Source organism: Hyla sarda, chromosome 5, assembly GCF_029499605.1.
Source record: "Hyla sarda isolate aHylSar1 chromosome 5, aHylSar1.hap1, whole genome shotgun sequence".
Lineage (NCBI taxonomy): Eukaryota > Metazoa > Chordata > Amphibia > Anura > Hylidae > Hyla > Hyla sarda.
Genome location: NC_079193.1, coordinates 332,594,989 through 332,620,827, shown reverse-complemented (window position 1 = coordinate 332,620,827; position 25,839 = coordinate 332,594,989). Strand labels below are relative to the sequence as shown.

The 25,839-nt window shown below is 42.1% G+C and overlaps 1 protein-coding gene and 1 long non-coding RNA gene across 4 annotated transcripts in view; one reads left to right on the top strand and one right to left on the bottom strand.

Moving 5' to 3' along the window:
* CPQ (carboxypeptidase Q) overlaps positions 1-25,839 on the top strand; it is a 562,886-nt gene that overhangs the window by 244,784 nt on the left and 292,263 nt on the right. The gene's annotated exons all lie outside the window — the stretch shown is intronic.
* LOC130274292 (uncharacterized) lies at positions 4,928-17,443 on the bottom strand. The gene is made up of 3 exons (XR_008844312.1): positions 17,374-17,443; positions 14,358-14,548; positions 4,928-5,080 (listed from the first exon to the last, which is right to left on the bottom strand). It is a non-coding gene; the product is annotated as an uncharacterized LOC130274292 (long non-coding RNA).

Genomic DNA, 25,839 nt, shown 5'->3' with positions numbered 1-25,839 from the left:
AAATACAAGAGGCGAGGTAGTACCACCATTTTAACGGTATGCACCCTACCTAGCCAGGAGATATAAGGGAGATCCCAAGATCGAAGGTCCATGCGGATAGAGTGGAAGAGGGGGGGGGGGGGGGTAATTAGCAGAATAGAGAGAAGAAGGGGAAGAAATTAGGATAGTGCCTAGATAAGATAGTTTAGAAGTAGAGTCAGGGAAACCAAAGTTAAGGTTAATAAGTTTTTGTGTGCGTAGGGGAACATGACTAAATAACGTTTCCGATTTGGAATTATTATTCAGCAGTAGTAACCTTTGGCTATTGCACAATATTTTAAAAACAAACCTTTACTTACCTCCAGCATTCCCGTAGTGCCTCTGGTGTCCCGCTCTGGTCCCTGGCCGCAATCCTCTTCAGGTCCGAAATTGTGATGCCTTGGCCTGGAGTGACGTCAGGGCCCAGAGTGTCACACTGCCAATCACTGGCCATAGAGGGGTCTCTCACCTCTTGAGCCCTTCTTGCAGTTAACGAGAGCTTGAGAGGGCAGGACAAGTGAGAAGGTATGGTAGGCTGTGGCATTTGAGCAGCTCGGCACCGCCAACACTTAGATGGAAAATAAAGGTAATTTTAAACCACCATCCAGTCACCATCAGCTCCAGAAAAGGTACAGTTATTGGGGAAGATTTATCAAAACCTGTGCAAAGGAAAAGTTGCCCATAGCAACCAATCAGATCACTTCTTTCATTTTGCAGAGGCCTTGTTAAAAATGAAAGAAGCAATCTGATTGGCTGCTATGGGCAACTGGGCAACTTTTCCACTGGACAGGTTTTGATAAATCTCCCCCATTGCCTTTATACACTATCAGCTATTCAATGGTGTCTACAGCTCTTAGCAGCAAATACAGATGACAGATTCTCTTTAGGGCTCATTCACACTGCAGGATTCCATTTGTAGCGATAGGACGCTCAGAAATTAGTCATCATCATAGACAGTAATGTATTTCCGAGCAGATTCCGGGGAAAGAATAAACATTTTCATTCTTGCAATGGAGTCTGAGGTCTGGAATTTCCACCGTGGAAGTTCTGTAGTGTGAATGGTGCAGCAGAATCTCTATGAAAACAATGAGGAGGCACCATATTTTAAGTGGAAATCTAATGGATACCTGCACTGTCCTCATGCATTCTTGCCAACAGAGCTCGGTGAGGCTTTGGTTTGTTTTTTGACTGTTTGATTAATGGGTTCTCGGAGACATTTTGGGAACATTCCCATGTGATCCTGGGGACAGGATTTAAAGCATACCTGTCCCCAGGATCACATACCTGACCATTGGTCTGTGTACGTTCCATAAGGAAAGAAACAGCTGTAACCACTTTGAGCACACTGGCATCTACTCACCATTAGCGGCATGCTGCCGCCAAATACCTGTATGTATCTGCACTGAAAATAAAAGAGGAAAACACAGTATAGTTGGTGAGTGCCTTCGTATTCTTTTGCCATGTATGCACACATCTGATGTTTTCTCACGAATGAGCACCCCTCCACTCTGTGCATGAACGGTTTCTCCTGCCTAGTTACCCACCGCTTTCTTGCAAAGAAGACATACCCGCAATACCTGCAGTGCCTGCACTTTCATCTTCATTCATTAATGAACTTCATTCATTAATGAACACTATCATTTGTAAAGCTTGCCTAGCACCACTGCTTCTTTATTTTAGTAAATAGTGGCACAGTGGTCTGGGCCCTGCACACTGGACATTGATGGACTATGCTAGCAGTATGCCTTTACAGAAACAGACCCTGTAAGTGAGAGTCATTGGACAGATGTAAACAGCTGACAAAAGTTGCACAATAACTCAAATAATTCAATGGATTTCTCCAGCAGATTCTTTGGTGGATTTTTCTGGGAGCCAAAACAATTTGATGGGATTTGAACTGTTTCCATACATTTTTTTTCTTCTCTCTTGCCTTATGATGCCCAAACACTTTCAGTAGCTTCAGCTTTCTACAGCTATCTCCCCTGATACCTCCATATACATGAATGGCTCACCCATATGTTCATGTATTTTAGGTAAACCACTGTGTCACCCTGGCAGCAGCTTGTTTCCCCAAGGACAAACAAAAGTACCAGACATTTAAAATGTAATATGTATGGTCCTTCTTTCCTGTGAGGGAGAGTCCAGAGACCCCCATACAAATTAGACCAGTAGTCTCCAAACTGTGACCGGTGACTGTCATGGCAACAGCTGTTTGCAACAGCTTGAGGGCCACAGTATGGAGACCACTGCATTAGATAGTCAGCCTGCCCCATGAGACTGACAACACTCAGGGCCCTGGACCAAATAAAGCAGGGGCCCCCCTGCAAGACTCCACCCCTGGCCACACCTCCATCATGCCCCTATCCCACCCCAAATCCCTCCTCAAGCAGCACATATATATATATATATATATATATATATATATATATATATATATGAAAACCAATGTGAATTTATTAATTCATGTCAAGTACAGCTTTACTACCTATCTGGATGAACGGTGATCAGAGTTCAGGACGTTAGCACCCACCTTATATTGGCTGGGTACCGCTGCATTTGCCTTGGAATATATATAGTGGTAGATACCAGCTGTACACAGGATCAGTATACCATGTAAAGGATTATATACAGGACCATATAGAGTTAGATACCATGTATGCACAAGATATATACACCATATAAGTAATTACAGTTACATATAGGGAACTCACATTTTTTCTAATCAGAGGTGTCCTCTTTCCTTTTCTTCTCCACCTGGCTCAGACCGTCATGTCGACTTGTTTAAGCCAAAACTCATCTCTTAAAATTTGCAGGACAAACATGTTAGACACTGTATTTTTCCATTGCCGTCCCCTCCTCTATAGGCCCCTAACGGAAATAATGCCCTCTTTGTGTCCTACACAGAAAAGGGCAGGTAGGTAGGTAGCCTGATAGGTAGCTAACTATATGGTTAGGTAGTCAGATATGTAGGTAGATAGGCAGCCAGGCATGTATGTAGGTAGCTAGTTAGGTAGGTATTTGGGTATCAGGTAGGTAGGTATCCAGGTAGCTAGCTAGGTAGTTAGGTAGCCAGGCATGTAAGTAGGTAGTCTGTAGCCAGGTATATATAGTAGGTATTTAGGCAGGCAGTATATAGGTAGGTAGCCAGGTATGTTGTTGGGTAGCCAGGTGTGTAGGTGGTTAGGTGTTATGTAGTTAGATAGTTACGTAGCTAGGTATGTAGGTAAGAATGTAGGTAGGCAGCCAGGTATGTAGTTAGTAGGGATCGACCGCACCGCGACCCCCCCCCCCCGACCCGCTGCACCACATCGCACCCCCCACTGCACCGCCCCGGCTCCATTGCCTGCCCCATCCCCAGTTTTATTATTACCTGTTCCCGGGGCCCACGCTACTTCTGGCTCCTGCTGCGTCCGGCGTTACGCTGTGCGCAATGACGAGTGACGTGACGTGCGCGGTGCGGCGGTGGGGGGAGCGGTGCGGGGGTGGCGTTGATAGGACTCAGGACCCCTGGACAGGCAGGGGGAGAGTAGCGGGTGGCGGCGGCGGTCTATGGCACTGCAAAAGCCACTGCAGTGCATTGATTTAAAGTGCCCTCTTTAAATCAATGATCTGCAGCGGTGTCGCGAAGAGATAAATAGCCGATAACTTATACTGGAATATCGGCATAAGTTATCGGCTATCGGCCCTAACCTCCACCGATTATCGATATTGGCCCTAAAAAAACGATATTGGTCGATCCCTAGTAGTTAGGTAGCCAGGTATGTAGGTAGGCAGTCAGGCAGCCAGGTATGTGGGGGCAGCCAGATATATGAGCCAGGTGGGGCGGCCAAATATTTGGGCCAGTTTAGGCGGCCAGGTATGTGGAGGTACCCTCCCTCCCATTCCTATGCTTCCCTTCGTGTCAGGTTGAAAAAAAAAAAGGAAAAATAAAAAGATACTGACCTGTCACAGGCAGCGATCTTCTCCACGGTACCGCCGCCCGCGTCCTTCATCCCCCATAGTGCAGTTGCTGATGACCGACATAATCAGCGCCTGCACTGCTCAGCAAGGGCAGAGGTCACATCTCCATACAGCTGAACGCAGTGCTCGCCTGCCTTGGGATCCTTTACCTGGCTGGGCCCTCGTACCATGTCCAAATGTATCGGCCGGTCAGTCTGCCCCTGGGGGATGGTCTGTGATTGTTTATCTGCAACCACCTCGCCACTAACACTGAGGGCTAGAGACATTTTACAGTATTATGTAATTAATATTCTCTATTCCAGGAAAAAGGTTTGAAATTCACAATATATTCTATTTAGACTTATGATGATGATATTTGTGCTGGTTGAACGCTCTTGGAGATACAGTATGTGGCGGCACTGTACAGTTCTCTGGAGAAAGGTGTATTGACATAGATGTTTAATTAAATGTTGTCACAGCGGGGAAGCTGTATAATGAATATACTATGGGCATTCGCTCAGCGTTCTGCCAGTAAGAGCAATCATTATAGCAAAACACTTATCTGCCCTCTCAGATAAGGAGGAGTGATTTGCTAACAGGGATCAAGAGTGTAAAAAAGTTTCCTTTCGTGTAATTATTGTACACTTGTGACTGTCACTTAATTAACTCGCGTGGAACGCAGGGTGAATCCTTTATTTATTTTATTTTTTTAATGCAAGTTGTAGGGTTTTCAGTTTAGCAAACACCATGTTCTAATGTTATATACAGCTGATGAAATAAGTATTGAACACGTCACCATTTTTCTCACTAAATATATTTCCCTAGGTGCTATTGACATCAAATTTTCACCTGGAGTTGATAAGTACCCAAATAATCCATACATACAAAGAAACCAAAACGAGTAAACTCAGAAATGAAGTTATGTGTAATAATGCGACATGACACATGGGAAAGGTATTGAACACGCTTACTGATGTTTATTTAATACTATGTACAAAAGCCTTTAATGGTAATGACAGCTTCAAGGCGCCCCCTGTATGGTGAATCTAGTGGCACGAATTGTTTTGGTGGGATTTCGGCCAATTCTTCCACACAACCAGTCTTCAAATCTTGTAATAGTCCCCTATAGGAATAAAAAATTATGAAAAAAATAAAATAAATATATGTAAAAATACATGTAAATAAGTCACTCCCTTAATAAAAGTTTAAATCACCTCCCTTTTCCCATTTAATTTAAGAAAAAAACCAAAAAACATATTTGATATTGCTGCGTGCGGAAATGTCCAAACTTTAAAAATTCTATATAAATGAAACCACAAGGGGAATGGCGTAAACTTAAACAAAAAAAAAACAAAGTACAGAATTGAGATTTTTATAGAAAAAAAAAATAATACGTGATCAAAAAGTCCCATCCTGGCAAAATGGTACCAATAAAAACTACATATCACGGCACATAAAATGAGTACTATTGGTCCTGCATACAACAAGCCCTGTAGGTCAGTGTTTTCCAAACAGTGTTTATCCAGCTGTTGCAAAACTATAACTGCGGTCCAGGCATTCTGGGAGTTCTAGTTTTGCAACAGCTGGAGAGACATTGTTTGGAAAATACTGCTGTAGGTGGAAAATTGAAAGATGGCTATTAAAAAGCGAGGAGGAAAACATAAAAACATAAAAAGGGGTACTCCGGTGCTTAGACATCTTATCGCCTATCCAAAGGATAGGGGATAAGATGCCTGGTCGCGGGGGTCCCGCCGCTGGGGACCACTGTGTTCTTGCACGCCGCACCCCGTTATAATCAGTCCCCGGCTCGTGTTCACTCTGGGTCTGATTACTGTCGATCACCGGGGCGGAGCATTGTGATGTCTCTGGCTCCGCCCCTGTGTGACAGCTGCCGCGCCCTGTCCCATAGGCTTGCATTGAGAGGGCGGAGCAGGACATCACACGGGGGCGGAGCCATGACATCACAATGCTCTGGCCCCGTGATCGACAGTAATCAGACCTGGAGCGAACACGCTCCGGGGACTGATTTTAACGGGGTGCGGCGTGGAAGATCACGGGGGTCCCCAGCGACGGGACCCCCGCGATCAGGTATCTTATCCCCTATCCTTTGAATAGGGGATAAGATGTCTAAGCACCGGAGTACCCCTTTAAGTATCTCTTAGCATTTAAGAAATGTGCGCAAAAAAATTTCAGCTGTGAGTGCATTTAGAAGCTAGCATAGCTGTAAATCATTTAAGAAATCCCAGTACACATAAGGCTATGTTCAAATGCCAGAAAACGTATGGCTTGTCTTCCGGCTGGACACTGCACATTGGCTTGTTTCGGCAGGACCGCCAAAGACGGCAAAGCATTTTTGACTGAAATCAGCAGAAACATTGACCTGCAGACTCCGGAATCGGAATTTCCGTGGTAGAAATTTCACTGTGTGCACAGTGCAGCAGAATCCTATTGAAGTTAAAGGGGTACTCCGGCCCTTATACATCTTATCCCCTATCCCTATCGGAGCCTCCAGCACTACAGAGAGCTTATAAAGATGGGTGCGCAATGACAGATTGCAGGGGGTCCCCAAGCGGCGGGACCCCCGCAATCATACATCTTATCCTCTATCCTTTTGGATAGGGGATAAGATGTATTAGGGCCAGAGTACCCCTTTAATGGGACTATGCTGCAAAGATATTTCTGATTGGAATATTTTCTCGGAATTCCACTCGCTGTGTGAACATGGCCTAAGACAGACAATGGTTTCAGATTTCTTTTTTTTTTTTTCACATTGGGCGCCACTTTGATACAAAAAATACCCAAGAAAATTACACAGAGACATAAAATAGTGAAAAAGTATATATAGTCTTTATTAGTAGTGACTGATTTTAAAAACAGAATTTAAAAGGAACGACAGTGGACAGACTACTAAGGCGTCTGGATGAGGGATAGAAACAAAACTGGGCTACAGAACATCAATAAGAAATGGGAGATAACAAAGTGACCCCCATCCGGGTGTATATACATGTAAAAGGTATAGGCTGTACAAAAATATACTAGCAATAAAATACCAACATATGTAAACATATACACTCAGAATAGCTATATAGATGTAAATCCCGTATTGCACAATGCCCAGAGACAAAAAGTTTTTTTGTGACCGCACCATGGAATAAGAAAGTGAATAAAGTATGCAATTATGAGAGTGATAAACGGGTGAAGGGATAGAGAGTCCCAGGAACCGGGATAGAAGCATACACCAATGTTCAACAATCACCGGAATCCTGGAAAATATGACTCAAGTATAAATCACCCATCTCACATCACAAGAGCATACAGCGGACATCTTACCCTAATGATACGCGCATGCGTATCACGCTGAGACAGCACCTAACGGCCATCTTGGATGTGGGAAACGGAGCTGGCAGCATTATTGCAGACATCCTTAGGAAAACATACAGCAAATAGAGGTGAGGTGTGTGCGAAAACGTGAAAGAAAACAGTGACATGCAAGAGTGAAATGTGCAAAACCAAAGTGCCATGCCGTGATTGTTGTACATAAGTGCAATACATATATTACAGTGACAACCAAATATAACATTATGGAAATATGTAAGAAATATATCTATAAGAAGATATATATATATAAATAAAAACTATATTTATATAGATATAAAGATGTGTGACAAGTGCAAATATGTGTGTGAAATATGCGGATACATAGAAAAAACAAATGTGAATAAATATTAATCGATATGTGCAAACACATTGATGTGAAATACAAAGGGCTCACTATAAAAATATATATGAGGTGATAGAGGGTACATGTAGATGAATATTCACCAATAAATTAATGTGAGCCACAAAGGACTCACTGGAGAATATATAATATTCAAATGATGTGATAGAGGATACGTCTACTGACATATTTATATGAAATGTGAAAAATATACTATATGCATGTATCGGTGAATTTTTTGAATGTTGAATAAAACCAGCCATTTCCTGGACTGCTGCAAGGATAATTTCATAAGTTCGTATCTTTCATCGGATCCGGTTAGGGTGCCCTGAAGTAAGGAAAGGGGACAAAAAGAAAAGAGGTAGGGAAAAGAAGGGAAAAGGGAAAAACAAAAAGGAGAAAACAGGGGAGGATAGAGACAAGCAAGAGGAAAAACAAAGGAAGATGAATAAAAACAAGGGAAAAAGAGAGAAAAAAAAAAAAAAAGAAAAAGAAGGGAGAAAAAAAGGGGGGAGGCCAAGAAAAATAAATAAGAGCAAGGGAAAAAGAAAAAAAGAAGGGGGAACCAAGAAAAGACAACAAAAAACAAAAAAACAAAATAAGACATAATGACTACAAAAGAACAAGTTAAAATCAATTAAAACCATATTAAAGTAGAAAAATTAAAACCGGACCAGGTGGCAATACCAAGGGAATAGAAACAAAATAAATCATATACGTAGAAAGGGCGCAAAACTATTGTGCTCATTGAGCCCATACGGGGTCACAGTTTTCAAGGTAAAAATCCACCTTGATTCCTTCTGTGCGAGAATTTGGCGCCAGTTACCACCCCTAGGGCCAACCAAGACCCTATCTATGCCTCTTACCTTGAGGAGTTTGCTGTCACACCCATGATGTTCTCGAAAATGACGAGGTATTGTTTTCAAAGTAGATAGATCTTCAATGTCTCTTGCAGCCTCAATCCCCAGGACATGTTCACGTACCCTTCTCCTCAGTTCTCTAGAGGTGAGACCAACATATATTAGGTGGCAGGGGCAAGTGGCGTAATAAATTATACCAGATGTGCAACAATTGATGGTGTGTGTTATAGTAAACTTCTTTTCCCCAGAGGAATTAAGAAATTCTTCAGCTTTCTCTACATTCGGGCATGCTACGCATCCCCCGCAGGGCCTACAGCCCCATTTGGAACCCTTAGAGCCAAATAGGCCAGTGCTCTGTCTGCTTTTATGGTGACTATGCACCAGTAAATCTCTCAGATTCTTGGCTCGGCGATATGTGATAGAAGGTTGATTGGATAGATATGATTTTAAGACCGGATCCATTGTCAACACCGACCAATGTTTTCTAAGTGCCCGTTGTACTTGTCTCCACCTAGTGTTGTACATAGAAATGTACCTCACCTGTGTGTCTGATTTCTGTTTCTTTCTCTGGGTCAGCAGAGTAGGTCTTGAAGTGGATTTTGCTCTGTTGTATCCCCTTTGGATGTCAGCACTTCTATAGCCACGTTCCTGGAAGCGGTCTTTAAGGTCCTTGGCTTGCTGTTCGAAGAACTCCTCATTAGAACATATTCTCCTCATTCTGAGGAATTGACCTATGGGAATATTGGAAATCAGTGACTTCGGATGGGAGGAGGATGCATGGAGCAACGAGTTAGTTGATGTTTTTTTGCGAAACACATTTGAGTGGATAAATCCACTGTCATCCACGTTCAGGGACACGTCCAGAAAATCAATGTTTTGTCTCCCATATTTATATGTCAATCTGATATTATAGATATTATCATTCAGATTGGACATAAAGATAGACAGCTCATCTGGAGTCCCATGCCACAAAAACAACACGTCATCTATGTAACGTCCCCATAAGGATATCCTCTCAATTAGGGGTACCGGGTCGATCATGAAGATCCTCCTCTCCCACAACCCCAGAAAGAGGTTGGCATATGAGGGCGCGCAAGCCGCCCCCATTGCCGTTCCCTGGAGTTGCAGGTAGAGGAGGTCCTTAAATAGAAAAAAGTTATGAGTAAGTGCATACTGTAATAAGTCCAGTATCAACTTACATAGGTCTGGATCCAGGTCCGTCATCGAGAGAAAGATTCGTACCGCTTCCATGCCATCGGTGTGTCGAATGGATGTGTACAGAGATTCAATGTCACATGTGACTATTAGGGTAGACTCATCCAGCTGTATACCATCAAGTCGCTTGAGGACATCTGTCGTATCCTTAAGATGTGAGGGGAGGGATTCCACAATCGGTTTCAAGTAGTAGTCAATATACCTGCAAATCGGTTCAGTTAGAGAGTTATTACCAGACACAATCGGTCTCCCAGGGGGATTAACTAACTGTTTATGAACCTTAGGTAAGAGGTAAAGGGTCGCAATCATGGGATGGGTTGGTAACAAACTTTCCACTTGTTTCCTGCTTAAGACCCCATTCGTACAAGCCTCATCCAGGATACAAAAAAGATCCTCCTTGTATTTAGTTAATGGATTAAAAGTTAGGCGCTTGTAGCACACACCATCTTTTAATTGTCGCAATGCCTCCTTCTCATAAAGGGACCTGGGCCAGAGGACGACATTTCCCCCTTTATCAGAGGGTTTGATGACAATGTCGTCCATTCTGCCCAGGTCCCTTAATGCTTGACGTTGTTTAAACGTCAAATTGTCATGTGCTTTTGTAAAGGGAATTTTTTCAAACTCCGCTGAAACTAATTGTACAAAGATGTCTATATTAGGATACTGAGACAGTTGGGGGAATGATCTGGATGGTAATAGTAAGTTTTTTGGGAACTTACCTGTAACTGTGTCATCCTGTTCTTCCAAAAGTGAATTAAGTGCATCAATTGCTTCGATCTCATCAGCGGTGTGAAGTTGGGCTCCCATTTGGGATGAATGAAATATCTTTTTAAACATCAGCTTTCTCGCGAACAGATGTAAGTCCTTTACTGCTGTAAAGCAATCAAAGGAGGATGCCGGTGAAAAGGTTAAACCTAAGGATAAAACCTCTTCCTGTTCTTTGGTAAGTACAGTTTGAGACAAATTAATTACCTTCCGATTGTGGGTGGTACTTCTGGTCCTTGCCCCATCGCTGCGTGTATCAGTTGTACGTGATCTGTTCCGCTGGTAATTTCTCCTGGTGTCCCGTCTAGGGCTCCTATCAGTGGTTCTGGAGGAGGTAGTGGATTCTGTTCCAGTTGACCTCACTGATGAGACGGAAGGAGAGCGTACACGTCGTTCGGCACTAGATTGTTTCAATTTGTACATCCTGTTGTTGACAGCATCATTCAGATCTCTCTGGAATTTTTTGGATTTAGTTAATTTAATCTGCTTCTCCCACATCTTGGCCGTTTCTTCTAACTCTTGTTTAAAAGTAGCAAATTCTTCATTAGAAACCATTTTTTTAATATCACTCTCAACCTTTTCGATCCGTGTGCTCAATTCCATCAAGGTCTTGGTATTATACTCCATGATGGTAATCATAAATATTTTGGAACAGGTGTTACAAGCCTCTTCCCATTTTTTGACACATTCCTCATTATCAAGGCTAAAAGAAGGATAAGTCTGAACTCTCAAGCCCCTCGGGATCAAAGATTTGGTCACATAATTATCCAACGATGCCCGATTCCACCATACCTTCATCTGACGGTGGAGGAGATTACGCAGTGAAAGCTTGAGTTCCCTTAAATTGCACTGGTCCGCTCCTAAACTGTCCATTGTCGTTCCGGAGAATAAAAGATTAGCTTGCTCCAACCAGGAGACTTCTCTGGCCCGAAAATCCATAACAGGATAATCCTTCTGCAAAAATACAGGAAAAATATATAATAACCAAAAAAGGGGGGCACAAAATACTGACCTATGGTCCAACCTTGTCTCTGGCATACAGAGAAATACAAATAATACCCAAGAAAATTACACAGAGACATAAAATAGTGAAAAAGTATATATAGTCTTTATTAGTAGTGACTGATTTTAAAAACAGAATTTAAAAGGAACGACAGTGGACAGACTACTAAGGCGTCTGGATGAGGGATAGAAACAAAACTGGGCTACAGAACATCAATAAGAAATGGGAGATAACAAAGTGACCCCCATCCGGGTGTATATACATGTAAAAGGTATAGGCTGTACAAAAATATACTAGCAATAAAATACCAACATATGTAAACATATACACTCAGAATAGCTATATAGATGTAAATCCCGTATTGCACAATGCCCAGAGACAAAAAGTTTTTTTGTGACCGCACCATGGAATTTTCGAGAACATCATGGGTGTGACAGCAAACTCCTCAAGGTAAGAGGCATAGATAGGGTCTTGGTTGGCCCTAGGGGTGGTAACTGGCGCCAAATTCTCGCACAGAAGGAATCAAGGTGGATTTTTACCTTGAAAACTGTGACCCCGTATGGGCTCAATGAGCACAATAGTTTTGCGCCCTTTCTACGTACATGATTTATTTTGTTTCTATTCCCTTGGTATTGCCACCTGGTCCGGTTTTAATTTTTCTACTTTAATATGGTTTTAATTGATTTTAACTTGTTCTTTTGTAGTCATTATGTCTTATTTTGTTTTTTTGTTTTTTGTTGTCTTTTCTTGGTTCCCCCTTCTTTTTTTCTTTTTCCCTTGCTCTTATTTATTTTTCTTGGCCTCCCCCCTTTTTTTCTCCCTTCTTTTTTTTTTTTTTTTTTTTTCTCTCTCTTTTTCCCTTGTTTTTATTCATCTTCCTTTGTTTTTCCTCTTGCTTGTCTCTATCCTCCCCTGTTTTCTCCTTTTTGTTTTTCCCTTTTTCCCTTCTTTTCCCTACCTCTTTTCTTTTTGTCCCCTTTCCTTACTTCAGGGCACCCTAACCGGATCCGATGAAAGATACGAACTTATGAAATTATCCTTGCAGCAGTCCAGGAAATGGCTGGTTTTATTCAACATTCAAAAAATTCACCGATACATGCATATAGTATATTTTTCACATTTCATATAAATATGTCAGTAGACGTATCCTCTATCACATCATTTGAATATTATATATTCTCCAGTGAGTCCTTTGTGGCTCACATTAATTTATTGGTGAATATTCATCTACATGTACCCTCTATCACCTCATATATATTTTTATAGTGAGCCCTTTGTATTTCACATCAATGTGTTTGCACATATCGATTAATATTTATTCACATTTGTTTTTTCTATGTATCCGCATATTTCACACACATATTTGCACTTGTCACACATCTTTATATCTATATAAATATAGTTTTTATTTATATATATATATCTTCTTATAGATATATTTCTTACATATTTCCATAATGTTATATTTGGTTGTCACTGTAATATATGTATTGCACTTATGTACAACAATCACGGCATGGCACTTTGGTTTTGCACATTTCACTCTTGCATGTCACTGTTTTCTTTCACGTTTTCGCACACACCTCACCTCTATTTGCTGTATGTTTTCCTAAGGATGTCTGCAATAATGCTGCCAGCTCCGTTTCCCACATCCAAGATGGCCGTTAGGTGCTGTCTCAGCGTGATACGCATGCGCGAGATTTCGCCGCACATCGCACACCTTTCCGTGAGTTCGGAGCTGCGCTATGAGCTTTCGGCGTGGTGACGCAGTGGACGCACTGCATCATCATCACGCCGAACATGCGCAGTGATGACTGTAATGGCGTTCGGACGCTGGTTCACATTGGATTCTCCTCTCAGGTGCCCTGATTGCTTTGTATGTGTTTTACATTCTTATTGGCTACACATGTATATAAATATCTACCTCCTTTTCATACCATATACTCCCTGAGGAAGCTTGTTGCGAAACAACGTTGTAGGGGTGGCGTTCTGTATTAGGGTAAGATGTCCGCTGTATGCTCTTGTGATGTGAGATGGGTGATTTATACTTGAGTCATATTTTCCAGGATTCCGGTGATTGTTGAACATTGGTGTATGCTTCTATCCCGGTTCCTGGGACTCTCTATCCCTTCACCCGTTTATCACTCTCATAATTGCATACTTTATTCACTTTCTTATTCCATGGTGCGGTCACAAAAAAACTTTTTGTCTCTGGGCATTGTGCAATACGGGATTTACATCTATATAGCTATTCTGAGTGTATATGTTTACATATGTTGGTATTTTATTGCTAGTATATTTTTGTACAGCCTATACCTTTTACATGTATATACACCCGGATGGGGGTCACTTTGTTATCTCCCATTTCTTATTGATGTTCTGTAGCCCAGTTTTGTTTCTATCCCTCATCCAGACGCCTTAGTAGTCTGTCCACTGTCGTTCCTTTTAAATTCTGTTTTTAAAATCAGTCACTACTAATAAAGACTATATATACTTTTTCACTATTTTATGTCTCTGTGTAATTTTCTTGGGTATTATTTGTATTTCTCTGTATGCCAGAGACAAGGTTGGACCATAGGTCAGTATTTTGTGCCCCCCTTTTTTGGTTATTATTTTGATACAAAAAAGTTGCAATTACGCAAACCATAAATGGTTTTTACCTGTTATAAGAACAACAGAATATATGTGTGGAATGATACATTTCCTCCATATGCACACCTCATATAATACTATATTTTAGCATAATAAAATCTATAATATTATTATGTTAATACAGTATGCAGCTGAAGAACAGACAAAGATTAGTTAACAATATGGAAGTCAATTATTTAACTCCCACAGAAAGACGCTGGTTCCTTCCTTTGCATTCCTCCAGTTATTTTATTTTCTTAAGACATATTAGTTCTTATATATTTCTCTCGTTGTTTCGCCTCAAGGGTATATCCTGATAAGTACATTCATCCAGAACCTTTTGAAGCGCCATGATTCATCTGAATGTTTCTTACAAAGACAACATCCTAGACAATTTGCCTTCAGAAGAGAAAAATTAGACATGCTAAAATTAAGTGTCTTAGTGGAACCAGAAGTCGAAACAGAAACAAAATTATATTATAAAAAAAAGAAATTGCACATTCTTAAAGCTACCGGAGCGTCCCGCTATTGTTTACCAGTCAGTGCTTTATTCTACTGTTATTACAAATTCACCGGAGATATTTTTTGGACGCTCCTTGAGAATAGCTAATACCGGAGTACATCATCCGCTCTGACCTCCATCATTATTACACATTTAATCTGCAGTCTCCCCACTCATTTCCCTGGCCCCATGTGTCTTTCATATATTCTGTTTATCTCTACGTGAATCATTGCTTGGCTATGCCTCCTGCTGCCTGTGTAATGAATAACCTGTCTATAGTCTTGTTAGTTTGTCGCTCATTTAATCAATGACTAAAACGTGAAAGTTGCTGAGGCAGGGTACCAGAAATTCTGCAGTGAGTAAAGTTTTTCAATAATTCTGTCTGCTATCTGAATTAATGGGGGTTTCCCATTTCATCAGTCGATTTGATATTGCTTGGATATCCCATTACTTTATGATCGGTTAGGGTCCCAGAAGTTGGGAGACTGAAAGTGTCCCCTTGTGAGCTTCTGTTCCCTGGACAGCCATGTGGGGGCCACTCTGCAGGGAGAAATCTGTAAAGGGGTCTCTGTACTACACCAATACCGTTGCATGATCATGGGGATCCCAAAGGCTGGACCCTCATCAATCACAAAATGACGGCATATCCTAGCGATGCTCCATCACCTTTTAAGATGGCAGTACCCCCTAAAGGTTGCGTTCGCATGCTGGTAACTTGCAGAGGGTTTACTGCCATGGGAAAATACAGCTACCATTCCCTTGTATGGGTCTGCAGACAGTCCACAGTAGTAGCAAATTTGCAGATTGCCAGCGGACGCATTGAAATGAATGATAGTGTAATTTGTAGCTAAATGCCCCCTTCATGTTTCCACCATATTAACATTTTAAGACACATGCACACTTCTTCCCCTGTTCTTTCTAATGATTGGTCTGAACACTTTAAAAGTATTGACAGGCCTCTAAGAGCCATAGGCTCCATGAAAATATTTCATATACCGTATATACCCAAGTATAAGCCGACCCGAATATAAGCCGAGGCCCATAATTTCACCCCAAAAACCCAGGAAAAGTTATTGACTCGACTATAAGCCTAGGGTGGGAATACATCATCCCCCCTGTCATCATCCAGACCCCTGTCATTAACACCCCCATCATCATCACCCTGTCATCATCCCCCCCTTCATCATCATCACCTGTCATCATCCCCCCTTCATCATTACCCTGTCATCATCCCCCCCTTCATCATCCCCCCTTCATCATCCCCCCCTTCATCATCCCCCCCTTCATCATTCCCCCCTTCATCATTACCCTGTCATCATCCCCCTTCATCATCCCCCCATTCATCATTACTCTGTCATCATCCCCCCTTCATCATCCCCCTCTTCATCATTACCCTATCATCATCCCCCCTTCATCATCCCCCCTTCATCATCCCCCTTCATCATCCCCCCTTCATCATTACCCTGTCATCATCCCCCCCTTCATCATTCCCCCCTTCATCATTACCCTGTCATCATCCCCCCTTCATCATCCCCCTCTTCATCATTACCCTGTCATCATCCCCCCTTCATCATCCCCCCTTCATCATCCCCCCTTCATCATCCCCCCTTCATCATCCCCCCTTCATCATCCCTTCATCATCCCCCCTTCATCATCCCCCCTTCATCATTACCCTGTCAACATCCCACACCACCCCCTTCATAATCACCGCTTGTCAATGTCTGATTTAACAGTGGTCTTCAACCTGCGGACCTCCAGATGTTCCAAAACTACAACTCGCAGCATGCCCGAACAGCCATCGGCTGTCCGGGCATGCTGGGAGTTGTAGTTTTGAAACATCTGGAGGTCCGCAGGTTGAAGACCACTGCCCGGGCCTTCGTCATCATCCAGCCCCCCCTTTAGTTCTGTACTCACCTCCGCTCGGCGGGACGTTCGGGTGAGCTGGTTCGGGCCATCTGTGCTGCAGGACCGTCCGGTGGGGAGGGATAGTCATTCCGGGCTGTCCATCTTCACCGGGTGGGCCTCTTCTCCGCGCTTCGCGCCCGGCCACGGAATAATGACGTTGCCTTGACGACGACGCACAGGGACGCAAGGGGGAGGGGGGCTGGATGATGACGAAGGCCCGGGCAGTGGTCTTCAACCTGCGGACCTCCAGATGTTTCAAAACTACAACTCCCAGCATTCCTGGACAGCCATTGGCTGGGAGTTGTAGTTTTGAAACATCTGGAGGTCCGCAGGTTGAAGACCACTGAGGGCGGAGAGTTAACTCGAGTATAAGCCGAGGGGGGTGTTTTCAGCACGAAAAATCGTGCTGAAAAACTCGGCTTATACACGAGTATATATACGGTATGTACTTTTTTAGTGGATGGTGTGAGATTGTATTGTATTGAGAAATCGTATAACTTGCAGAAGCACTTTTTTTTGTCCATAACATGCACACTCACCATAACTAGTCTGTAACTGGGTCATGTGATCACCAGTCAAAGGAAGTGGTCTGTCCTGGGTCAGTTGACTTCTTGTAAACTACAGGCTTATACTCGAGTATATACGGTATGTACTTTTTTAGTGGATGGTGTGATATTGTATTGTATTGAGAAATTGTATTACTTGCAGAAGCCCTTTTTTTTCACCATAACTAGTCTGTAACTGGGTCATGTGATCACCAGTCAAAGGAAGTAGTCTGTCCTGGGTCAGTTGACTTACTACAGGATTACATTATCACCTTTTAGATCTCTCCTGGTTCCTCTCAGATTTCACAGATTCCTCTCCTCCCCATCCAGCTCAGTCTGTGTACTGCTGCTGCTGCTATCTCTATGGGATCAGGATATATAGTAGAAATACATCTTTCATGGAGCTGTGCTTACACATTGCATTTTTAGAATTAACTGTGATTGTACAAATTGCAGTAAAAAATGCATAATCTTTAGCACAATTTTAGAAAATCACAGCATTAGCTCCACCAAAACGTGGTAAAAACGATACAAAAATGCTGTTCTAATGCAACATATAAACATAGCCTGAAGATTTCCAATCTTGATAAAACATCTGTTGTGATTATTGGTCTAATCACTTTTTTCCGATCTAGCAATATTTATAAAAAAATAAATAAATTTAAAAAAAAAAACATCAGAACTGCACAGAGAGTGAACTGACCCCAACCCACTTATCTCAGCAGTTCTTGCTTCTAAAAGTCTACCTAGGTGATTAGATTGGTCTCGTTAGGTGGACTGCAGTGATGAGCCTTCACCCCCTCTCTCTGCCAACCAGAGGATTCATAGAAAATGTAGGTAGGAAATAATTTCAGTGATGAAATTGGAATCACTTTGGCTAAACCCATTCCTGCCGCATTAGCTAAAAAAAAAGGTAAGCACAACAACATCTGTATTATTTTCTAATGTTAGCTTACGCTGCACAATTTAAGCAAGCAGAAAGCTTCTTTAATGCAATTTCATGAAAGGTTATGGGTGGATGTGTCTGTATATTATTATGGTAAGGCCCTCATACACATGTATCGGCTGCCCCTTCCGATTTCAGTGTGACCAGCTGACCCTGTAATGTGTACGGGGGCCTCCAAACTGTTTGCGTCGTTATTTTTGGGTGAGAGAAGAATCGGACTTGTTAAATTTTAACTGTCCAATTGTTTTTTTCTTGGGAGATGAGAGTCTGACAGCAGCTTACTCCATTTATTCATTCATTCATTTATTCATTCAATCAATCAGCTACTTAAGGTGTATTATTACTTTAAGCCACAGGTTGAAGACCACCGGTATAGAGCAGTGGTCTCCAAATGGTGGGTGCAGGTTGGATACCACTGGTCTAGAGCAGTGTTTCCAAAAGGTTGCCCTCCAGGTGTTGCAAAACTACAACTTCCAGGAGCCGTTGGTTGTCTGGGCATGCTGGAAGTTGTAGTTTTGCAACATCTGGAGGGCCAACGTAGGGAGACCACTGCTCTACAGCTTAAAACATCATATCTTTCAGCATAGCTCTTCCATCTTTCATGAATGTGTCAAAATGTTCTTACTTAAAGAGGTACTCCACCGAAAAACATCTTATCCCCTATCCAAAGGATAGTGGATACGATGTCTGAATTCCGGGGTCCGGCGCGGTACCCCAATCATCTGTGCATGGAGCGAACTCCGGATGACTGGAGACTACAGCAGTCATGCCCCCTCCCATAGACATGAATGGAGGGGGTGTGGCGTGACGTCGTGAACGCGGAAGTTACAAGCTTCTGTGTTCTGGACGTCGCCGCTACCATCCTGGAGATTGCGTGGGTCCCCCCCCCCCCCCCGCAATCACACATCTTATTCCCTACCCTTTGGATAGGGGATAAGATGTATTTTGGCAGAGTGCCCCTTTAACCACTTACCCAATCTTCTATGTAAAGAAGTGCTTTCAGTAGCCCCTTTTTTTTTTTAAAGGGGTACTCCGGTGGAAAACTTTTTTCTTTTAAATCAACTGGTGCCAGAAAGTTAAGCAGATTTGTAAATTACTTCTATAAAAAAATTATCTTAATCCTTCCAGTACTTATTAGCTGCTGAATACTAGAGAGGAAACTATTTTCTTTTTGGAACACAGAGCTCTCTGCTGACATCACGAGCACAGTGCTCTCTGCTGACATCTCTGTCCATTTTAAGAACTGTCCAGAGTAGGAGAAAATCTCTGTAGTAAACATATGCTGCTCTGGACAGTTCCTAAAATGGTCAGCAGAGAGCACTGTGGTAATGATGTCAGCAGAGAGCTCTGTGTTCCAAAAAGAAAATAATTTCCTCTGTAGTATTCGGCAGCTAATAAGTACTGGAAGGATTAAGATTTTTTTTTTTTTTTAATAGAAGTAATTTACAAATCTGTTTAACTTTCTGGCACCAGTTGATTAAAAAAAAAAAAAAAAAGTTTTCCACCGGAGTACCCCTTTAAGTTCTAGGCACTCAATGGGGGAGATTTATCAAAACCTGTGCAGAGGAAGAGTGGTGCAGTTGCCCACAGCAACCAATCAGATTGCTTCTTTCATTTTCCACAGGCCTCTAAAGAGGCCTGTGGAAAATGAAAGAAGCAATCTGATTGGTTGCTATGGGCAACTGCACCACTCTTCCTCTGCACAGGTTTTGATAAATCTCCCCCAATACCCTTATGTATAGTCCAGATTGATTATTAAGTCTGTATTCCAATCCACATTAGTGAAGCAGGGTTATTAAGAGCCTATAGCTGTAATACCACATTAGCGGCATGGGTCTATCATTGTATAACATACCAGCTCCATTTACATGCTTCAGCTGACCTCCATCCATCAGGGTGTAAATGCAATGCGCTGCTGTCACCTCTAGAGAATAGTGCAATGATTCATTAGAGGCGTACATTACCGCACGGCGGAGGGGCTTATTAATTCAACATCACTGGCTAGAGATGAATGACTAATTGATGATTTCTGCTGGCAACTGAAAGTTGGTTTAATAAATGACTTTGCAATTTTGGGCCGAGGCTACACACAGGCTTTCTAGAATTTTTTTTATTTTTTTTAAATATAATTTTTATTAACAGTTTCATATAATGGTCACAAGGGACATCACCCCTGACAGTAAACGTGATAATACAGACAAGGCATAGATGCAGCGAGTTGGTATCACAAAGCAAAATGAGACAAGCAGTCTCAAAAAACAAATACAACACCCCCACCCCCCACCCAACCACCTCTGCTCGCTTTCCAGCCCCACAGGGTAAGAACTAGGAAAGAGTTAGGTCACCTCACAAACTCATAGAAGGGTCGAAACACATGCTAAATGAAAAACTATGGGTTAGGTAAGTCAGGTTTGAAGCCGTCCCAAGGAGCCTGCGATTTTCTACAATTTTAACTATTAAAAGGGGTATTCCAGGCAAAAACTTTGATATATATATATATATATATATATATATATAAAAACTGGCTCCAGAAAGTTAAACAGATTTGTAAATTACTTCTATTAAAAAAATCTTAATCATTTCAGTACTTATGAGCTTCCGAAGTTAAGGTTGTTCCTTTCTGTCTAAGTAATCTCTGATGACACCTGTCTCAGGAAACGCCCAGTTTAGAAGAGGTTTGCTATGGGGATTTGCTTCTAAACTGGGCATTTCCCGTGACAGGTGTCATCAGAGGGAACTTAGACAGAAAAGAACAACCTTAACTTAAGAGGCTCATAAGTACTGAAAGGATTAAAATTTTTTAATAGAAGTAATTTACAAATCTGTTTAACTTTCTGGAGCCAGTTGATATATATATATATAAAAAAGTTTTTGCCTGGATAACCCCTTTAACTACAACTGCTGTCCAAAGGAAACATATCTGAGGGAGATCTCCTAAGGCCAACACTTAAAGGGGTACTCCGATGCTCAGTGTTTGGAACAAACTGTTCCGAACGCTTGAGCCAGCACCTGGAGCTTGTGATGTCATAGCCCTGCCCCTTATGACATCACATCCCGCCCCCTCAATTCAAGTCTACAGGAGGGGGCGTGACAGCCCTCCCATAGACTTGCATTGAGGGGGAAGGGTGTGACGTTGTGAGGGGGTGGGGCTATGTGACATCACAAGCTGCCAGCTCCAGCATTCGGAACAGTTTGTTCCAAACGCTGAGCAGCGGAGTACCCCTTTAATGCTTTCCTTTAAAATCAATGCAAACATGCACCAAATTTCTTACGTGTAGCATATAAGTCCATAGCTACCATGACATGTAGACAGATCTCCCGTGACTTGAGCAAAGTCCAAGCAGCGCCAAAGGTTACCTAACAAATACTAATGATCTCACACCTAACAGGGGTGTCAGATCATTAGTTATGCAGCTGAATATATCACAAGTGCAATCCTAAAATTACTAAAGGTGGAAGTATAAAGAAAAGTTTTGAAAACATAAAAAATATTTAAAAAAATAAAATAAAACAAAAAATAAACATACCTGGCATCTTTATGTTTAGAAATGTATGGAATATAATATTATAATGGTTATCCTCTATCCAAAGGATAACTTTATAACTTTAGTCAATAGGAATACCCCTTAAAGGGGTACTCCGGCGCTAAGACATCTTATCCCCTATCCAAAGGATAGGGGATAAGATGCCTGATCACGGGGGTCCCATCTGTCACGCCCCCTCCCAGGCTTGCATTGAGGGGACGGAGCGTGATGTCACATGGGGCGGGGCCTTGACGTCACAATGCTCCGGCCCCCGTGATCGCCAGTAATCAGACCCAGAGCGAACATGCTCCGGGGACTGATTATAACGGGGTGCTGCGTGCAAGATCACGGGGGTCCCCAGTGGCGGGACCCATGCGATCAGGCATCTTATCCCCTATCCTTTGGATAGGGCAAAAGATGTCTTAGCACCGGAGTACCCCTTTAAACCCCTAGTGGACGGACACTCTAAATGTATAACTCTGCAGCCTGGCATTTCACACACACAGTGCCATACATTTATGGTGCAGCTATCAAGCAAGGAGCTGCGCTTGCTTCATAACAAGGGAGTATCGGGTACCAGGGACTTACCACTAATGGCAGACATAAGCCATTATGCTGATATCTGCCAATAACCCTTTAGCTTCTGTAATCAAGGCAGATTGCTGCATCTATAGGGTAAATGACAGATGGTGGTGTTTTTGGAGCATTCGTTGGACCCCCGCAGCACAATTACGGGGGTCAGATGACTGGAGGTCTGTGCTGCAGGATCTTCCACCTTCATGTACAGGCTGCCTAAGCAAGCTGAACAAAAAGATTACTGATAATACTGTTTTTACTATATTATTACACAGTACTGATCAGTACATGCAATCTAATGATTGCAGATAATAGTCCCCTATGGAGACTTAAAAATGTAGGACAAGAAGTGATGCTCTGTTGGATCTGGTCATTTCTAACAATACAGAGGTGGTTGGGAATGTAACTGCGTGAAAACCTTGGTAATAGCGATCACAATATAGTTACTTTTGGCTTAAAGGGAACCAATCATCAGATTTTACCCTATAAAACGCTTGGCAAAGCATTATATAGGGTAAAATATTTATCTTCACCTTCCCTGGGGGATGTTCCTACCTGCGGGGATGGTGAGGATATGAACCCCCCCTTCACTTGATTGATGGGCCGCGTCATCGCTCTGCTCACTGAACAGATGGAGAAGAGCGATGACGCTGCTAGTCAATCAAGCCGAGGGGGGCGTCGTTTCCGGCCGAAGACACGGGACTAGGTTATAGGAGCTCCTCGCTCAGGGGACTACTTAAGGGTGCAGCGGGGAACAGTTTATATGTACATATACTCACCAACCCTTTAGGCAGGAATGTCCCCCGGGGATGGTGAGGATAAAGATTTTACCCTATATAACGCTTTTCCAAGCATTATATAGGGTAAAATCTGATGACTGGTTCCCTTTAAAGTGTAGAAAATAAAGACAGGTTGGGAGGGCAATTTTAAAAAGGACATAGACTTGGTGGAACTGTTGACAAATACTGATACAGATGCTAAATGGGAAATTTTCAAATCAACACTGAATAACTATACAGCTAAACTTATTCCAGGAGGAACAAGTATAAACTATTAAAACTTAATCCTGCATGGCTGACAACTGATGTTAAAAGAGCAATAAACAACAACAAAAAATAGAATAAAAAAACAAAAACAAAACGGAGGGGTCAGCTATAGCATTTAAACATTACAAAGAGCTTAATAAAATCTGTAAAAGTATAATAAAACAGCAAAAATTCACAATGAAAGGCATGTAATGTACTGAACTGACTTAATGTAGATATGGTCCAAGGTAAATTAAGTAAAGTAAATGTAAGCAAATCTCCAGGACCAGATAGATTTAACCCAATTGTTCTTAGAGAGGTAAGTTCAGTAATTTCTCTACCCTTGTTCATGATATTTAGAGATTCTCTGGTGTCTGGTATTGTGCCAAGGGACTGGCGCAAGGCGAATGTGGTGCCAATCCCAGGTAATTCTAGACCAGTAAGCTTAACGCGCATTGTGGGAATATTGTTTGTAGGACTCATAAGGGACTACATACAGGAATACTTAGGGGATAATATTATAAGGATAGCCAGCATGGGTTTAGAAGTTGTCAAACCAACCTAATTTGCTTTTATGAAGATGTGAGTAGAAGCCTTGACAGAGGAATGGCTGTGGATATAGTGTTTCTGGATTTTGCTAAAGCGTTTGATACTGTCCATCATAGACGTCTGACAGGTAAGTTAAGGTCTTTGGGTTTGGAAACTTTAGTTTGTAACTGAATTGAACACTGGCTCATGGATCGTACCCAGAGAGTGGTGGTCATTGATTCGTACTCTGATTGGTCCCCGGTTATTAGTGGCGTACCCCAAGGTTCAGTACTAGGCCTGCTCTTGTTTAATTTATTTATTAAAGACTAGCTTAATACCCGGCGTTGCCCGGTTTCTCCTTCCTAATCCTTGTTGGGGAGGAAAATAAACAAAGGAGGAAGCTTTTGACTTCATATCCCGTCCTCATATATTGTTGTCATATCCCAACCCCATATCCCGACCTCCTTTCCCGACCTCCTTTCCCGACCTCCTTTTCCGACCTCCTATCTCGACCTCCTATCTCGACCTCCTATCTAGACCTCCTATCTCGACCTCCTATCTCGACCTCCTATCCTGACCTCCCATCCCGTCCTCATATCCCGACCTGTAATATGTGTACCAGGTATTGAAATCTCTCCAGCCATACGGAAGTTATGTGGGAACATACATTTCCCATTGATTTGCATGGGACTTTAAACAAAAACATTGACCCTCACAAATGGGGGTAGTTAATGCCCATTTTGTAGGTTAAATTAAACTCCCCGAGTGTTTTTGAAAATGTAGGTTGTGCGCCTAAATTTTGGGCGCAGATTTGGTCGCACGCGGGATGCGACCAAATTTTGGGTGCAATAACCGAGAAAAAACGTTGGTTCTCCTTTAGTAAATGAGGGCCATTGAGTTTTATATATATATAGATATAGAGGATGGCATTAACGGCTCTGTTTCTATCTTTGCAGATGAAACCAAGCGTTGTAGCATGGTACAGTCTATAGAGGATGTGCATAAGTTACAAGATGACTTGAATAGAATAAGTGTCTGGGCATCCACTTGGCAAATGAGGTTCAATGTGGATAAATGTAAAGTTATGCATCTGGGTACTAAAATCCTGCTGCTTCGTATGTCTTGGGGGGAGGGGGTGTTAAACTGGCAGAGTCACTGGTAGAGAAGGATCTAGGTGACTTGTAGATCATAGAATACAGAATAGCACAATGTCAGGCTGCTGCTTCTAAGGCCAGCAGGATATTGTCATGTATCAGGAGAGGAAAGGACTCAAGGGACAGGGACATATTACTACCCCTCTATAAAGTATTGGTATGACCTCACCTGGAATATGCTGTTCAGTTTTGGGCACCAGTTCATAAAAGGGTCGTTATGGAGCTGAAAAGGGTGCAGAGACGTGCGACTAATCTAATATGGGGCATGAAACCTCTTAGCTATGAGGAAAAATTATAAAAATTACATTTGCTCAGTCTTGAGAAGAGACATTTAAGGAGGGATATGATCAAGGTATATACATGTTCCAGGTTAACCCCCCTCAAAGAACAAGGGGGAACTCCCTATGTCTGGAGAAGAAAAGGTGTAGTCTCAAGGGGCGACACGCTGTTAATTTAGCCAATTCCTTGGTTAAACTTGATGGATGGATGTCTTCTTTTCAACCGTACTATGAAACTATGTAAATAAGAAAATTATGTTAAAGACCCTCCCTTCCAATGTTGCCTTGTGCAAAAATGTCCGAACTAATAAAATATAATGTGTATGATCCCACACAGTGACCGGCGTAAATCTAAAGGAATACCAAACACATGGTTTTTTAAAAAAAAACATGGTATTTCAGGGAAAAAAAATGAATAAAAATCAATCAAGTTCCGTCAAAACAAAAAAGGTACCTAAAAAGAACTACAGATCACTGTGCAAAAAATGAGCCCTCATTCAACTCTGCATAACCGAAATATAAAAATAGTAGTATAACAATAGAAAACCTATATAAACATGGGCATCATTTTAATCTTATTGAGCCACAGAATAAAGAGAACATGTCAGTTTTACCATGAAGTGGACTGAGTAAAAAGTTAACCTCCTTCCCTCCCCAAAGTTTTTATTTTCCCGCACAAAATGTAAAATAAAAAAATGTATAAAAAG